At 42.8% G+C, this 15,021-nt stretch overlaps 1 protein-coding gene and 1 non-coding gene across 5 annotated transcripts in view; one reads left to right on the top strand and one right to left on the bottom strand.

Annotated features, from left to right (window-relative positions):
- GREM2 (gremlin 2, DAN family BMP antagonist) overlaps positions 1-15,021 on the top strand; it is a 129,176-nt gene that overhangs the window by 1,492 nt on the left and 112,663 nt on the right. The gene's annotated exons all lie outside the window — the stretch shown is intronic.
- On the bottom strand, positions 1,129-1,233 carry LOC118149577 (U6 spliceosomal RNA). Its single transcript, XR_004737155.2, has one exon. It is a non-coding gene; the product is annotated as a U6 spliceosomal RNA (small nuclear RNA).

The raw sequence follows: 15,021 nt of genomic DNA on the forward strand, positions 1-15,021 counted from the left end.
AGATTTTATCACATTTGATTTGAAATTTTAAAGATGGTTATGTAACTTTCCCCTGCTGTTGATTACTCGTGATTAAATTAGCATTGCTTAATGAGTTCAGTCCTTCCCGGGAAAAGCCGGAGGGAACTGCACGAAGTCTCGGTTAAAAGATTGGTCTTGCTTTGCAGTCTTCAAGTGCCGGCTGGTATTCATGTGGCTCTGAATCCCTATGAAAAGCGCTTTTTCTGCAGTGGAAAAGACTGGGACTCCAGTTCAGCTAGGGAATGGCTCTGCAGCAGGTGCAGGGGCAATCACATACGTTACCTTTCGTCTAAATAGCCCTCTTCCCGGTGGAAGAAGGCTATTTACCCACCGATAATTCACAATCAACTCAACATTCAGTAGTGCCTAGTTTTCAAGGTAGTCCTTGTCCCAAGGCAGGTGCCTGACCAAGGAGGATAAGGAAGTTATAAGAAAGGTATTTGTGTTGTATATCACAGTGGAGAATTTATATTGACCTTTTTTTGTTTGTTTGTTGTTTTTTCTATCAGATGAACGTGTTCTTTCTTTCATTAAAGAAAATGCATGCTTAGTTCTACATGGAGTCAGAAACTTCATAGTTTTTGTGCATTGATTGATCTGAATGATTTAATAGTTTTTTGTTTTGAAATTGGGTCAAAGTATAGGCATGGCAAGTGAATACTATATATAGGAGAAGGCATTTTGATTTTATAGATGAATTTTTTCCTTTTACATCAGAAAGAAACTAAAGAATTTAGCTGTTCAAATAAATTAATCGACCCAACCAAATTCTATTAGTAGTTAAGGATTGTTTTGTATGATTGTGAGCATCTGTCAATCTTCTATAAATAAAAGAGCTGCAATAAATTGGGACATATTTCCCTCTTAATTTTCAAACTCTAAAGTAATGTTGGGCATGTTGGTAGCAACTTTGTGAGTGTGAGACTGATTATATTCACTTTGTATAGACTAGGAGACACTGATGGCTTTTCAAAGGTAGATATAAATAATGCTGTGATTATCCATTGCTTTGTGCTATCGTTTTTCATTGAGAGAGGTAATCAACAGTCATTCTCTTTTTTCTTCTTTTTTGTATCTTTTCTTCTAAAAGCACCTCTTGAGTTTTTTTTGAATATGGAACGCTTCCTGAATTTGCCTGTCATCTTTGCGCAGGGGCTGTGCTGATCTTCTCTGTACTGTTCCAGTTTTTGTATATGCACTGCCCAAGCGAGCATTCTCTGCGAATCTTAGTAGAGCCAGCCAGAGCTTCACATTCCCTCCAGTTATACATTTGGTAAAGTTTAAACAAGGTACATGCCTTTAAATCTCTCTAAAGTAAACACCTCTTTTTCAAATGCAAAGGAATCGTATTAGACTCTCAGTTCTCATTGATATGGAGAGGATTGGCCTGTCTGTCTGGGTCAAAGGCAGACACCGAGGGACAGGGACGGCAAAGGCACAGGCGCACAACAGATTAGTTCAGCCACATTTGCACTTCGGTGTTGCTACAGCAATCTCCCCTGTGTGATGTGCCAGGTTGCAGACATGTGCTCAGTATCAGGGTCCTTTAAATATTGAGGGGAAGAAAAAGAATTATTTCAACCAGGGAAAATGTGCCCAGCATTGGGATTAAAACGGGTCACACACGACACCCACAAAAAAGACAAATCATTTTGAAGGATAAGGTGTTCAACTAGAAATTAGACCTATGATGCCATCTAATTCTTGGATTAGCTGCTTCTTGATAGTTCGTTTCTAATAATGTTAGGTATAATAGACCTAATAATATATAGAATTAATTTGGATCACATGTCAGGCTAAAATATGGTCCTCAGACTCAACACTGACCAATGACTTCAGTAAATTTCCCATTGCCACCACTTCTAGTTGGAAAGATGTCTTTAAGTGGCCAGCATGTTGATGGGACCCAGACGGTACTGGAGCACTGATTTTCAGAACAGAGTCCCAGAGCCACATAAAAGTTAAAAGGATGGAAAGTGAGAGGGTGGTAGCCACAGGGTATAAAGCAAAATGATAGAACGACTGCCGTTCTACCATCCTGGTCAACACGGTGAAACCCCATGTCTACTAAACATACAAAATTAGCTGTGCTTGGTGGCAAGTGCCTGTAGTCCCAGCTAATCAGGAGGCTGAGGCAGGAGAATTGCTTGAACCCAGGAGGCAGAGGTTGCGGTGAGGCAAGATCACACCATTGCACTCCAGCCTGGGCGACAGAGAGAGACTCAATCAAAAAAACAAAAAACAAAAAACAAAAGATTGACATGCTTCAGTATAAATCCAGGAGCCAAAGGAAAACGAATTTATTTCCTCTAATTGGCTTCAAGTATACATTTTTGATGAGACATCCTGAATATTTTAAATAAACTCTCATGTTTTCTTAGGTATCTCACACACAGGTGTGGAATTAAAAGAAATACATTTGATGTCTATACAGGCCAGGAGAGGGCAGCATGCAAACTCCGAAAAAGTGATTTGATACTTCCCCTTGACCATGAGGAAGACTCCCGTCTCCAAATGGCTAAAAAATGTCTCTCCAACTTGAAGTGCCTCTTCCCTTTGGAGAGCCAGCTCTAGAGTCTTGGTAAAGGTACACCATCCAGAAGAGTTTGTTTCTATTTCGGCCTCCAGAATCGGTGCCACATGGCAAAATCAGAAAAGCAGCAGCACATTTCACAGGAAACCCAATTTCCCTTTCTTTTAGTTAGTTTTACCCTTTGAACCTATTCAAGCAGTCTTGATCTTTACTCTGTTAGGTGACGGGTGAGAGAAAGCGAAAGAGAATGCAAGGAAAAGAGGACAAGAAGGAATGGGGTTTCTCAAGTTGGTTCTCCAGGGAAAATGTTTATGAGCTGTTTCATCAGTAGACCCAGACTTTGTTTCAAGCATGTCTCAAATACAAGTTCACGGCCACAGGATTGATTCTGTTTATTGACAATCAGAATCCTAGCAAGTTTGGTTTCAAAACAAAAGAGCTGGAATAGTTTCTCTTGGTTGTACCCAGAATCTAAGACATATGCTAAAAAAATAAGAATTATGTATCTACCTCTTAGAATTTCAAAAATGATTAAAACTAGTCCATTGTAAACCTAGTCTAACTTTTTTTTTTTTTTTTTTTGAGACAGGGTCTCACTCTGTTATTCAGGCTGGAGTGCAGTGGTGCGATCTCAGCTCACTGCAGCCTTGACCTCCTGGGCTCAAGTGATCCTCCCATCTCAACTTCTCCAGTAGCTGTGACCACATGGTCATGCCACCATGTCTGGCTAATTTTTGTATTTTTTTGTTGAGACAGGGTTTCATCACGTTGCCCAGGCTGATCTTGAACTCTTGGTCTCAAATCCAGCTGCCTTGGCTTCCCAAAGTGCTGGGATTATTACAGGTGTGAGCCGCCATGCCCAGCCGTTTAAAACTTTTTAAAACTCATGGCTCATCTGCGGTTTCTTCCATCAGAGATGAGTCATTTTCTAAGGACAAACTATAATTGCACATAGAAGAGAGAATAGTCCCTCTTAAAGTGGGTGTCCTGTGACTGGCAGTGAAGACTTCTGAATGGTTCATCATAATTTCGTTAGGTTGGAGATGTTAGTTTCAGGGGCATCCTTGTCTCTTTGGGTCTTTGGTTCAGCTGCTGCACAGTTCACTACTAAATATGAGGGATCTAGGAGGAAATTCAGAGAGGAGCTTTTTAAACAACATCTGAGAAGGCCAGAGTAAAAGCAGTCTGGAGGAAAAAGCTGTGGCTGCTCCTGAGAGAGAAGGCAAAAGGGATGTTGGGGCCGGTGCGGTGGCTCATGCCTGTAATCCTTTGGAAGGCATGAGCCACCACGCCCGGCCCCAACATCCCTTTTGCCTTTTCTCTCCTTGGGAGGCCAAGGTGGGCAGACCATGAGGTCAGGAAACTGAGACCAGCCTGGCCAACATGGTGAAACCCCGTCTCTACTAAAAATACAAAAATTAGCTGGGTATGGTGATGCATGCCTGTAATCTCAGCTACTTGAGAGGCTGAAGCAGGAGAATCTCTTGAACCAGGGAGTTGGAGGTTGCTGTGATCTGAGATTGTGCCACTGCACTCTAGCCTGGCAACAGAATAAGACTCCATCTCAAAAAAAAAAAAAAAAGAAAAGAGAGATGTTAAGCTGGGGATAGACTCATTGGGCAAGGCTGTAAAGACATCTGTGTCGAGAAAGAGTGATTCTGCCCCTTGTGGTGTGAAGGATTCCAGGAGGCTCAGGAGGATGCCCATAGAGGTCTCAGCTGCTTGTGTGTGTATATAATCCTTGAAAGTGCTGATCTCCACTTTTCTCTGGTGCCACCATACTCTGCTTGGAGGTGTGGTGGCCTTGAATTAAAGCAAAGGGTTTTTTTTCAAGGACAAAGTCAAGATTCCTTGGTATCTAGGTGGAACAGGGAGGTCACTGTTTGTCCCCTCCACTTTCAGCCAGATGAGCCTCTGCTGCACTCCCATGTACTGTCTAGAACTACGCAGTGCTTTGATGCAAGGAAAGCATGGATGAGTTTGAGAGATTATTCCAGGGTCTCCATGGAATGGAATACAATACCATAATAGTAGGGCATTAACAAATGAGGGGGAAAGTAAGTCCTAGAGGCAGGGTGTGTGGGGAGGAATTGTAAGATCTATCACCTAAAGTCTAAGGCCAAGAGTCTCTTGCAGATGTTAATGTAGCACATCCCAATTATTTTAACACAGTCAGAGAAACCCCAGGCGCCATCTCTCTTTTGCAGATTACTTTCCAATGGGAAACAGTCTAATAGCTGAAGGAGAAATCTCTTTGAAGGTGCTTACCTGACTGAGAGATACAACAGGATGGGTAAGATTCTGGCAGATGCCACAACCCTCACAACAAAGATGGAGACCATCCTGGCCAACACGGTGAAACCCCATCTCTACTAAAAATACAAAAATTAGCCGGGCATGGTGGCATAAGCCTGTAGTTCCAGCTACTCAGGAGGCTGAGACAGGACAATCGCTTGAACCCAGGAGGTTGCAGTGAGCCAAGATCATGCCACTGTACTCCAGCCTGGGTGACAGAGCAAGACTCTGTCTTAAAAAAAAGACATACTAGAAGGGTATGTTTCACTAAAAAACCATGTCTGTATTATGAATGCAAGCAATTTAGAAACAAAAGAAATACATGACTTGTAGAAAAGTTCTCTTAAAGGACCGTTTTTGGAGGACATGAGGCCAAGTACACAAATATTCCCAAACACGACTTTCATGTTATGGATTAGTAGCCATTCCATGCTAAAATTCTTCTCTTTATAATTTATTTAAACAGTGAAAGAGAGGAAAAAAGAGAACACCGAGCAGGGGAACACTTGACCAGCTCCTATGAAATGCTAAGTTGACTTTGTCTAGTACAAACATTGTCTGCATTAAAAATATTATTCAACCTGGTTCTACAGCTGAGACTCTAAAGGCTGAGAGGAAGCTAATCTTATCATCTATGGAAAACTAGCCGCCTCTCTCTGCTTTTGTGCTGCTATAACACAAATCCTGGATATGCACTGTATTTTCCAATTATAGTAGCTATGTTTTGTGAAGGTTGGTAGATGTGTGACATTATACTTACAGATAATAAAAATCCAGCAGCTCTATAATGAGATTTCCCTGCCCTTGCTAGGAATCTAAATCTCATCAGCATTTCAACCCATCTTTCATTTTCCCTTATTTTTAATTTTTAAAAATGAAAAGTGTTCCTACATTTGTTGAATGCATACCATGTGCCAGATTAGGGTAGACACATCCCACTTATTATTTAATTCAGTCTTCACCACAGTCCTAGGAGTTTGTCGTCTGCAAGTTTTACTGATTAAGAGAATTTCGTTTTTCTTTTCTTTCTTTCTTTTGAGACGGAGTTCCACTCTTTTGCCCAGGCTCGAGTGCAGTGGTGCAATCTCAACCCACTGTAATATTCCCCCCAGAGTTTCAAGCGATTCTCCTGCCTCAACCTCCAGAGTAGCTGGGATTGCAGGCGCCACCACCACACCCAGCTAATTTTTGTATTTTTAGTAGAGATGAGGTTTTACCACATTGGTCAGGCTGGTCTTTAACTCCTGACCTCAAGTGATTTGCCCATCTCGGCCTCCCAACGTGCTGGGATTACAGGCATGAGGCACTGCACCTGGCCGAGAATTTCCTATAACCATAACATCTGATAGCCGAGAACATTCCTTGAGTCAGTCAGACCTACAGACATGCATTTAACAGATATCTATTGAGTCCCTTTGTATAATTATAATCTAATAATTATAAATAGTATAGTTGCTTTTACTAGTATAGTCCTTTACATTGTATTTTCATATATATTCTTGCATTTAATTCCTGTATTTCACATACCTTCTTGGGTTTATTTCATACATTCTTGCATAGAATTCCTGCCAGTTATTCACATATGCAAAAACAGTAACAACAAACATCTTCTCTATAGCACCGGCTCATCACTAAATGATTGAATTTACATGTATGATTTCAATCATGGTGGAATATTGATTGATTTCCTTTCAGGTCCACAAGAGTGTATTTGCTCAGTTGTTTATCATCCATCTAACAGAATATACACAGATGAAAAATATTTACCCTCAGGTCCTCTACTTGAGAGCAAAATAGATCTGTGTAAACCTTAATTTCTCTGCTAAGAGAACCATCCCAGAGACCTGTAGAGACCACCGTTCGTTGTTCCTTATAAAAATTTGGAGCAATACAGAAATAGGTATCTTTAAACATACATACTTTGTTTTGTTTTTTTTCCCCCAAAGACTCGCTCTGTCGCCCAGGCTGGAGTGCAATGGCACAATGTCGGCTCATTGCAGCCTCCACTCCTCCAGTTCAAGTGATTCTCCTGCCTCAGCTTCCAGAGTAGCTAGGATTACAGGCACCTCCTGCCACCATGCTCAGCTAATTTTCGTGTTTTTAGTAGAGGAGGGGTTTCACCAGGCTGGCCAGGTTGGTCTCAAAGTCCTGACCTCAGGTGAGCTGCCTGCCTCGGCCTCCCAAAGTGCTGGAATTACAGGCGTGAGCCACCATGCCTGGCTATTTTTGTATTTTTAGTACAGACGGGGTTTCACCATGTTGTCTGGGCTGGTCTTGAACTTCTGACCTTGTTATCCACCCGCTTCGGCCTCCCAAAGTGCTGGGATTACAGGTGTGAGCCACCATGCCCGACCCTCAAACATACATATTTAAGACTTCAACTTGATCAGTGGTATGGAAAATACACTTAGGATGTCATTTCTGTGAGCTCAGAGAATGTAAACTTTTAAGGAAACAGACAAGAAGCATCACTTTGTTTCAGAGAGTCAAACAGTATTAAGATATTTTTGACCTAGAAGAGAGTTATCTGGTAATTATGAAATAAAAAAACAGTAACCTAAGAAACTCAGGAGACCTGGGTTTGCACCTGTTTCCATTTTTCACATCCTTAGGGAAAGTCTACAATCTGTCCAGAGTTCCCACTTTACAATGAGAAGGCAGAAGTGGATCATTGGGCTTCATTCCAGCTGTAAACACCAGTTCGACATGCTTCCTTCCGTGAAAATAGCCGACAGTTGTTAAAGAATGACTATTTGCTCAATATTTTATGGGTATCATCTATTCGTTACAAAAATCTTAGCTAATGGTGGTATCCTCATTTACGGATGACATTACTAAGGCTTAGAGCTTTCAAAAAGTGGCACAGTCAAGCATGCTGTAGAACTGTTTCGATCCAGCCAGGCCTGGTGGCTCACGCCTGTAATCCTAGCACTTTGGAAGGCTGAGGTGGGTGGATCACTTGAGGTCAGGAGTTCGAGACCAGGCTGGCCAACATGGTAAAATCCCATCTGTACTAAAAACACAAAATTAGTCTGGTGTGATGGTGTACACCTGTCATCCCAGCTACTTGGGAGGCTGAGGCAGGAGAATCACTTGAAACCGGGAGGTGGAGGTTGCAGTGAGCTGAGATCGTGCCATTGCACTCCAAACTGAATGACAGAGCAAGACTCTGTCTCAAAAATACAAACAAAAAAATTTGTTTCAATCCCACCTCTTCCGTACTTTCTCTAGTATGTTGTGCCTTCATTCACTTATAAGTACTGAGAAGATTCTATGTGCAAAATACTGTGTAAGACTATAGGATATAAGAGTGAAGAAGACAGATAAGTACGTGAAACAGCTCAATACTAGTATGAATGACCAAGAATAACCTAATAATTACAATGGTGTTTGCTGGGCATTATAACCAGGCTCCTCCGAAAAACCATGGCATCGTTTTGGCCTTACTAACAAAAAAGCCATTTGACAACATCAGTCTATTCATCGTAATAGCTCAATTGTTTTCTTTACATCATTTCAGATATTTTTTCCACTGGAGTATAATATGGTTTTAGTCTTCCTTGTGTAACTATTTTTGTAACATGTTTCCTTCTGTCACTAACTTTCAAGCCCCCCTCAGGACAGAGGCTATTTCTTCTTCCTCTTTTTATTTCTCAGCACAAAACTGATGCTTAAGGAACTATTTTCTATTTGAATCTATTGAGTTCCAGCTGCAGCTAATTTACAGCTAGGCTCAGAGATGGCTGCTTATCTGCGGAAAGATACAGTCCTCAAAACAACTGAACACACGCATCTACCCATAGGCTAAGCAATGACAAACTCACTCTTTTGTCCTGGGAAGTTTTTTTTCTTTTTGTCTTGTGTTATTTATCCTCTATGTTACAGACTCCTGTTTAAAATGATCATTTCTGTGAGAAAATAAAAATATCATTAAAAATCAATTAATATTTAACAAAAAATTACTACTCAGACATTAAAATACTAAGGCAGCCATTTTGACAGGGTTTGTTTTCCCAAGTAAAAGACAATTTATTTATTTATTTATTATTAGAGAATGCCAAGGTGTTCCTGCAGATTTATCTTTCATTCCCCTGGGATGGGCTGGTCATAACAACGTGGAATGCATGCTAAATTTCTGGGCTCATTGCTTCTGTTTGGAAACTTAAAAATTCTTGCTCAAGCAGAGGGAAATGATAAGGTTACTGAAAATTCTGGAAACACTGTCAGTTTTGGATTAGAAGACTTAATTTAGGAGATGCAGGAGAGTTTTTAAGAGGACTAATTTGTTCTATGTGGTTTTCAGAGGTAAGGTTTTCAGAACATCTCTATAAGGATACTTTACCTTGGTGCATATGTCTGTTTGTTTTTTGAGACAAAGTCTCACTCCGTTGCCCAGGCTGGAGTGCAGTGGTGCAGTGGCAGCAGCTTCCATCTCCCAGGCTCAAGTGATCCCTTGACCTCAGCCTCCCAAGTAGCTGAGACTAGAGGCATGTGCCACCATGCCGGGCTAATTTTTAAATTTTTTGTAGAGATGGGGTCTACCACATTCCCCAAGCTGGTCCCGAACTCCTGAGTTCAAACAAACCTCCTGCCTTGGCCTTGCAGAGTGCTGGGATTATAGGCAGGAGCCACCATGCCCAGCATACTTTGTCATTCTATAAGAATGGAGGAGAATCTGTGAAATTTGATGAAAAAAAATTTGCGTCTTGATTTCCACTTACCTGTAACTGAAATATCACCTTCTCTTTAGTTATGACTATAACAAACTATTAATGGAATCATGGCTCTGCCACCGATAGACATCAGAATTATTTTCATAGCATGTTACTGTTGATACCAATGTCTCATATCACTTACACTTATCTAGTACTTAACACTACTTCAAAATTATGAAGTCATCATACTTGCTTCTAGATCTCATTATTTAGTGCCTTGTAAAGAAGACCATACAATTGTACATCATACTCTTTTGTATATGTGTATGTGTGTATGTATTTTTATATATATATACACACACACATATATAAATGAGTAAGATTATATAAATACACACACACACACACACATATTTGTATAAAGCTGATATAGTTGGGATATTTGTCCCCTCCACATCACACGTTGAAATGTGACCTTGATATTGGAGGTAGGGCCTGGTGGGAGGTGTTTTGATCCTGGTTCATCCCTCACGAATGGCTTGATGAATTACCCATGGTAATGAGTGAGTTCTCCCTCAATTAGTTCACTTGAAAGCTCATTCTTTAAAAAGAGCCTGGCACCTCCCTTCTCTCTCTCTCCTGCTCCCTCTTTTACCGTGTGACACCGCTGCCTCCACTGAACCTCTCACCATGAGTGGATGCTTCCTACGACCCTCACTAAGAGCCAAGCAGATGCCAGCTCTATGTTTCTTGTACACCCGCAGAACTGTGAGCCAAATAAACCTCTTCTTTATAGATTTCCCAGTCTCCTCAGGCATTCCTTATAGCAGTGCAAATGGACTAGCACAATAGCATATGTATATGTATATATAATCATTTCCCTTGTAATATTGTATACTTTCTGATTTTATTTATTTATTTATTTATTTATTTGAGATAGAGTTTCACTCTTGCTGCCCAGGCTGGAGTGCAATGGTGCAATCTTGGCTCACTGCAACCTCCACCCCCCGGGTTCAAACGATTCTCCTGCCTCAGCCTCCTGAGCAGCTGGGATTACAGGCACATGCCACCATGCCCAGCTAATTTTGTATTTTTAGTAACGACAGGGTTTCTCCATGCTGGTCAGGGTGATCTCAAATTCCTGACCTCAGGTGATCCACCTACCTCAGCGTCCCAAAGTCCTGGGATTACCAGCGTGAGGCACCGCACCTGACCTAGTTTCTCAATTTGAAAGCATTATTCTGAAAAGGAGTCATTAGGTTTCGTTAGACTTTAAGGGGGCTCATGGGGAATAAAGTAAAAAATCCCATTCAGTAGGGCCGTAAATTTGATGTCAACCTTTCTAACACCTTCAGTTGTCTTAAACGGAATGGGTCACCATGTGAGTCAATGAAGCTTGTGCTGGAGGGGGAGATGGATGGGAGATGGAGGGGAGATGGATAGGAGATGGATGGGAGATGGAGGGGAGATGGATGGGAGATGGAGGGGAGATGGGTGGGAGATGGAGGGGAGATGGATGGGAGATGGAGGGGAGATGGATGGGAGATGGAGGGGAGATGGGTGGGAGATGGGTGGGAGATGGAGGGGAGATGGAGGGGAGATCGGTGGGAGATGGGTGGGAGATGGAGGGGAGATGGAGGGGAGATGGAGGGGAGATGGGTGGGAGATGGGTGGGAGATGGAGGGGAGATGGATGGGAGATGGATGGGAGATGGATGGGAGCTGGAGGGGAGATGGGTGGGAGATGGAGGGGAGATGGGTGGAAGATGGATGGGAGATGGAGGGGAGATGGAGGGAAGATGGGTGGGAGATGGAGGGGAGATAGATGGGAGATGAAGGGGAGATGGGTGGGAGATGGGTGGGAGATGGATGGGAGATGGAGGGGAGATGGAGGAGAGATGGAGGGGAGATGGGTGGGAGATGGGTGGGAGATGGAGGGGAGATGGACGGGAGATGGAGGGGAGATGGAGGGAAGATGGAGGGGAGATGGGTGGGAGATGGATGGGAGATGGAGGGGAGATGGAGGGGAGATGGAGGGGAGATGCAGGGGAGATGGGTGGGAGATGGGTGGGAGATGGAGGGGAGATGGAGGGGAGATGGAAGGGAGATGGATGGGAGATGGAGGGGAGATGGATGGGAGATGGAGGGGAGATGGGTGGGAGATGGAGGGGAGATGGGTGGGAGATGGAGGGGAGATGGGTGGGAGATGGAGGGGAGATGGGTGGGAGGTGGAGGGGAGGTGGAGGGGAGGTGGAGGGGGAGATGAAGGGGGAGATGGAGGGGAGATTGATGGGAGAGGAGTCATGCATCAGGTATGGAGTGGACCTTGATGGTAAAACCCAACACTGAGACTCTTTAGGCTCAAGAGAAATGGAAAGGAGAGAAAGGAGATGCTTATCTCTTTCCTCTACTGGAATTTGCTCTAGTTTGAGCTAAATGGTTTCTATAAAGAGGGAAGAGTCCCTGAAGGCATACCTCATGCCACTGATCTTTGTATTTGAAACTGGATGGTTTCAAGCACCAGTACTTACTTGTTGGATGAGTAGACTGAATGGCTGAAGGCCACAGTTGATGATCAGATGTGGCTGTGCCCTGGAGTCAGAGCCTATCTGCTTGAGTTCCCACTGACAACTCCCCACCACATTGGAGTTTTCTTTGCATGCTCTTTTCTCTTCTGCTGTGATGTGAGCTCTTTAAGAAATCACAATTATTTTTATCTGGTATGTTACAGGGAATCACAATGCTTAGTCTTTGGTGAATGAATGAATAAATGGCCCTGTAGAGGTCACTAATTGTTATAGAACCAATGGACCCATTACAAAAAATAATAATAATAAATAAATAAATAATTTGGCCAGGCTCGAGCCCAGGAGGCGAAGGTTGGTTGTGCGACCCCAGCCTAGGCAACAAGAGTGAAACTCTGTCTCAAAATAAATAAATAAAGGAAGAAACATAGAAGAAAGAATACTTCTGACTTTACGCAGCTTAAGTATCATGGGTTGGGGTCATAATGTTAAATTCTGGGCCACCAAGTACCCAAATACAAACCTCAAAAAAGAATTGGGTTAATGGTAAGACAAGGAACCTCTCTCCTGGTCTGCTTAATGCAAGTGTTGACAGCAAAAATCTTTTAGGATTGCTGGGGCCTAGACAGGCTCTGAAAACTTCTAGGGAGGTAAAGTATTTTATTTGGGACCTAAGCTGAGAACCTCTGTATATTAAAGATGCTGGATATTCCTAGAAGTGTCCTTCATTCTCCTAAGGTTATGGAACTAGTTTTGGAAGGTACTGCTTTAGCTGAAAAGAAGAGTAGGGAGGCGGGCAGGTTAGGGTTTACTGAGCACTTACCATATGTTCCAGGTATTTTAACACACAATATCTTTTTTTTAAAATTATCTTTGAGATGGATTCTTGCTCTGTCTCCCAGGCTGGAGGGCAGTGGCATCATCTCAGCTCACCGCAACCTCTGCCTCCTGGGTTCAGGCAATTCTCCTGCCTCAGCCTCCCGAGGAGCTGGAATTACAAGTGCCTGCCGCCACACCGGCTAATTTTTGTATTTTTAATACAGATGGAGTTTCGCCATGTTGGCCAGGTTGGTCTCAAACTCCTGACCTCAGGTGATCTGCCCGCCTCGACCTCCCAAAGTGCTGGGATTATAGGTGTGAGCCGCTGCACTCAGCCTAACACACAGTATCTTAATAAGTTTTTATAACATCTTTTTAAGGTAAGTGCTGTTGTCCACATTTTACCAACAAAGAACTGAAGCTCACTGAGGTCCAGTAAATTTCCTAACTTCACACCGTCTCTTCCTGGAGACTAAATAAGCATCCAGACTGAGGGCTTAGAATGCCAAAGAGCATTCATTCGTTGCCATTTCGTTATAAAACTCCAAAGCATTGCCTTGGAATAACTTTGGCTCTATCTCCTCACATTAACTTAGGTTTCAAACTGGAGACACAGGCATAAGACTCCAGGTAGGTCGTGTTGGGTGGAAAGTCACACTCAGAGGGATGCGTACCACTGGTTTGCAGCATGACTTTTGAAGTCGAATAACCTGGCTTTGTTCCTATCTGTGTAGAACTATCACTTAGTATCAGTAATCCATCTGAAATTGTATAGTGCTGTCTGAAGAATTATGTGAGATAGGCTGGGCGCAGTGGCTCACACCTGTAATCCCAGCACTTTGGGAGGCCGAGGCAGGTGGATCATGAAGTCAAGAGATTGAGACCATCCTGACCAATATGGCAAAATCCGGTCTCTACTGAAATACAAAGATTAGCCAGGCATGGGGGGGTGGGCACCTGTAGTCCCAGCTACTCAGGAGGGTGAGGCAGGAGAATCACTTGAACCTGGGAGGCAGAGGTTGCAGTGAGCTGAGATCATGCCATTGCATTCCATCCTGGGTGACAGTGCAAGACTCCATCTCAAAAAAAAAAAAGAAAGGAAGAATTATGTGAGATAATGCTTTTTTCCTCAGGCATAAAACCTCAATTATTATTATTATCATTATTTTGCTGACTTTTAATATTAGCGGATTGGGGCTGAGAAGCAAAGTTCTTCAGAATGTTATCTGCTAAGGTTGCTGAAAGAACAGTTTATTACTGTTACTACTTTGAAATTGAGGCTTCAAATCCAAGTTTATGAACTGAGATAAGTAAATTGAAGTATTTAGGCCTCAATTTTATCTTTGAAATGGAAATAATAATTATTTGGAGGAAGAGCTAATCAAGCACTCTTAACAAAGCCATTGATTCCTCCAACAAGTATTTATAGAACCAGAGCTAGAAATAGCAGGAGATCAAAAGATGGACCACATTTTCAAGAAGCTAATAGCTCAGGGGGAAGGCAAGACATGCATGTCAACAACAAAAACATAGTTGGGTGTTGTGGGTCACATCTATAATCCTAGCACTTTGGGAGGCCGAGGCTAGTGGATCACCTGAGGTCAGGAGTTTGAGAACAGCCTGGCCAACATGGTAAAACCTCATCTCTATTAAAAATACCAAAATTAGCTGAGTGTAGTGATGGGCGCCTGTAGTCCCAGCTACTCGGAAGGCTGAGGCAGGAGAATTGCTTGAACCCAGGAGGTGGAGGTTGCAGTGAGCCAAGAGAACAGCATTGTACTCTAGCCTGGGTGAAAAGAGCGAAACTCTGTCTCAAAAAAAAAAAAAGGTCAGTATGGTGGTTCAGGTTTATAATCCCAGGACTCTGGGAGGCCTAGATGGGCAGATCACAAGGTCAGCAGATTGAGACCATCCTGGCTAACGTGGTGAAACCCCGTCTCTACTAAAAAATATAAACATTAGCCAGGCGTGGCGGCACACGCTGTAGTCTCAGCTACTTGGGAGGCTGAGGCAGGAGAATCACTTGAACCTGGGAGGCAGAGGTGGCAGTGAGCTGAGATCATGTCACTGAACTCCAGTCTGGGCGACAGAGTGAGACTCCATCTCAAAAAAAAAAAAATAAAAAAAAATAAAATAAAATAAAAACCCAAGGTAAAAACTGGATAGAACTGGTA

This window comes from Callithrix jacchus, chromosome 19, assembly GCF_049354715.1.
Source record: "Callithrix jacchus isolate 240 chromosome 19, calJac240_pri, whole genome shotgun sequence".
NCBI lineage: Eukaryota > Metazoa > Chordata > Mammalia > Primates > Cebidae > Callithrix > Callithrix jacchus.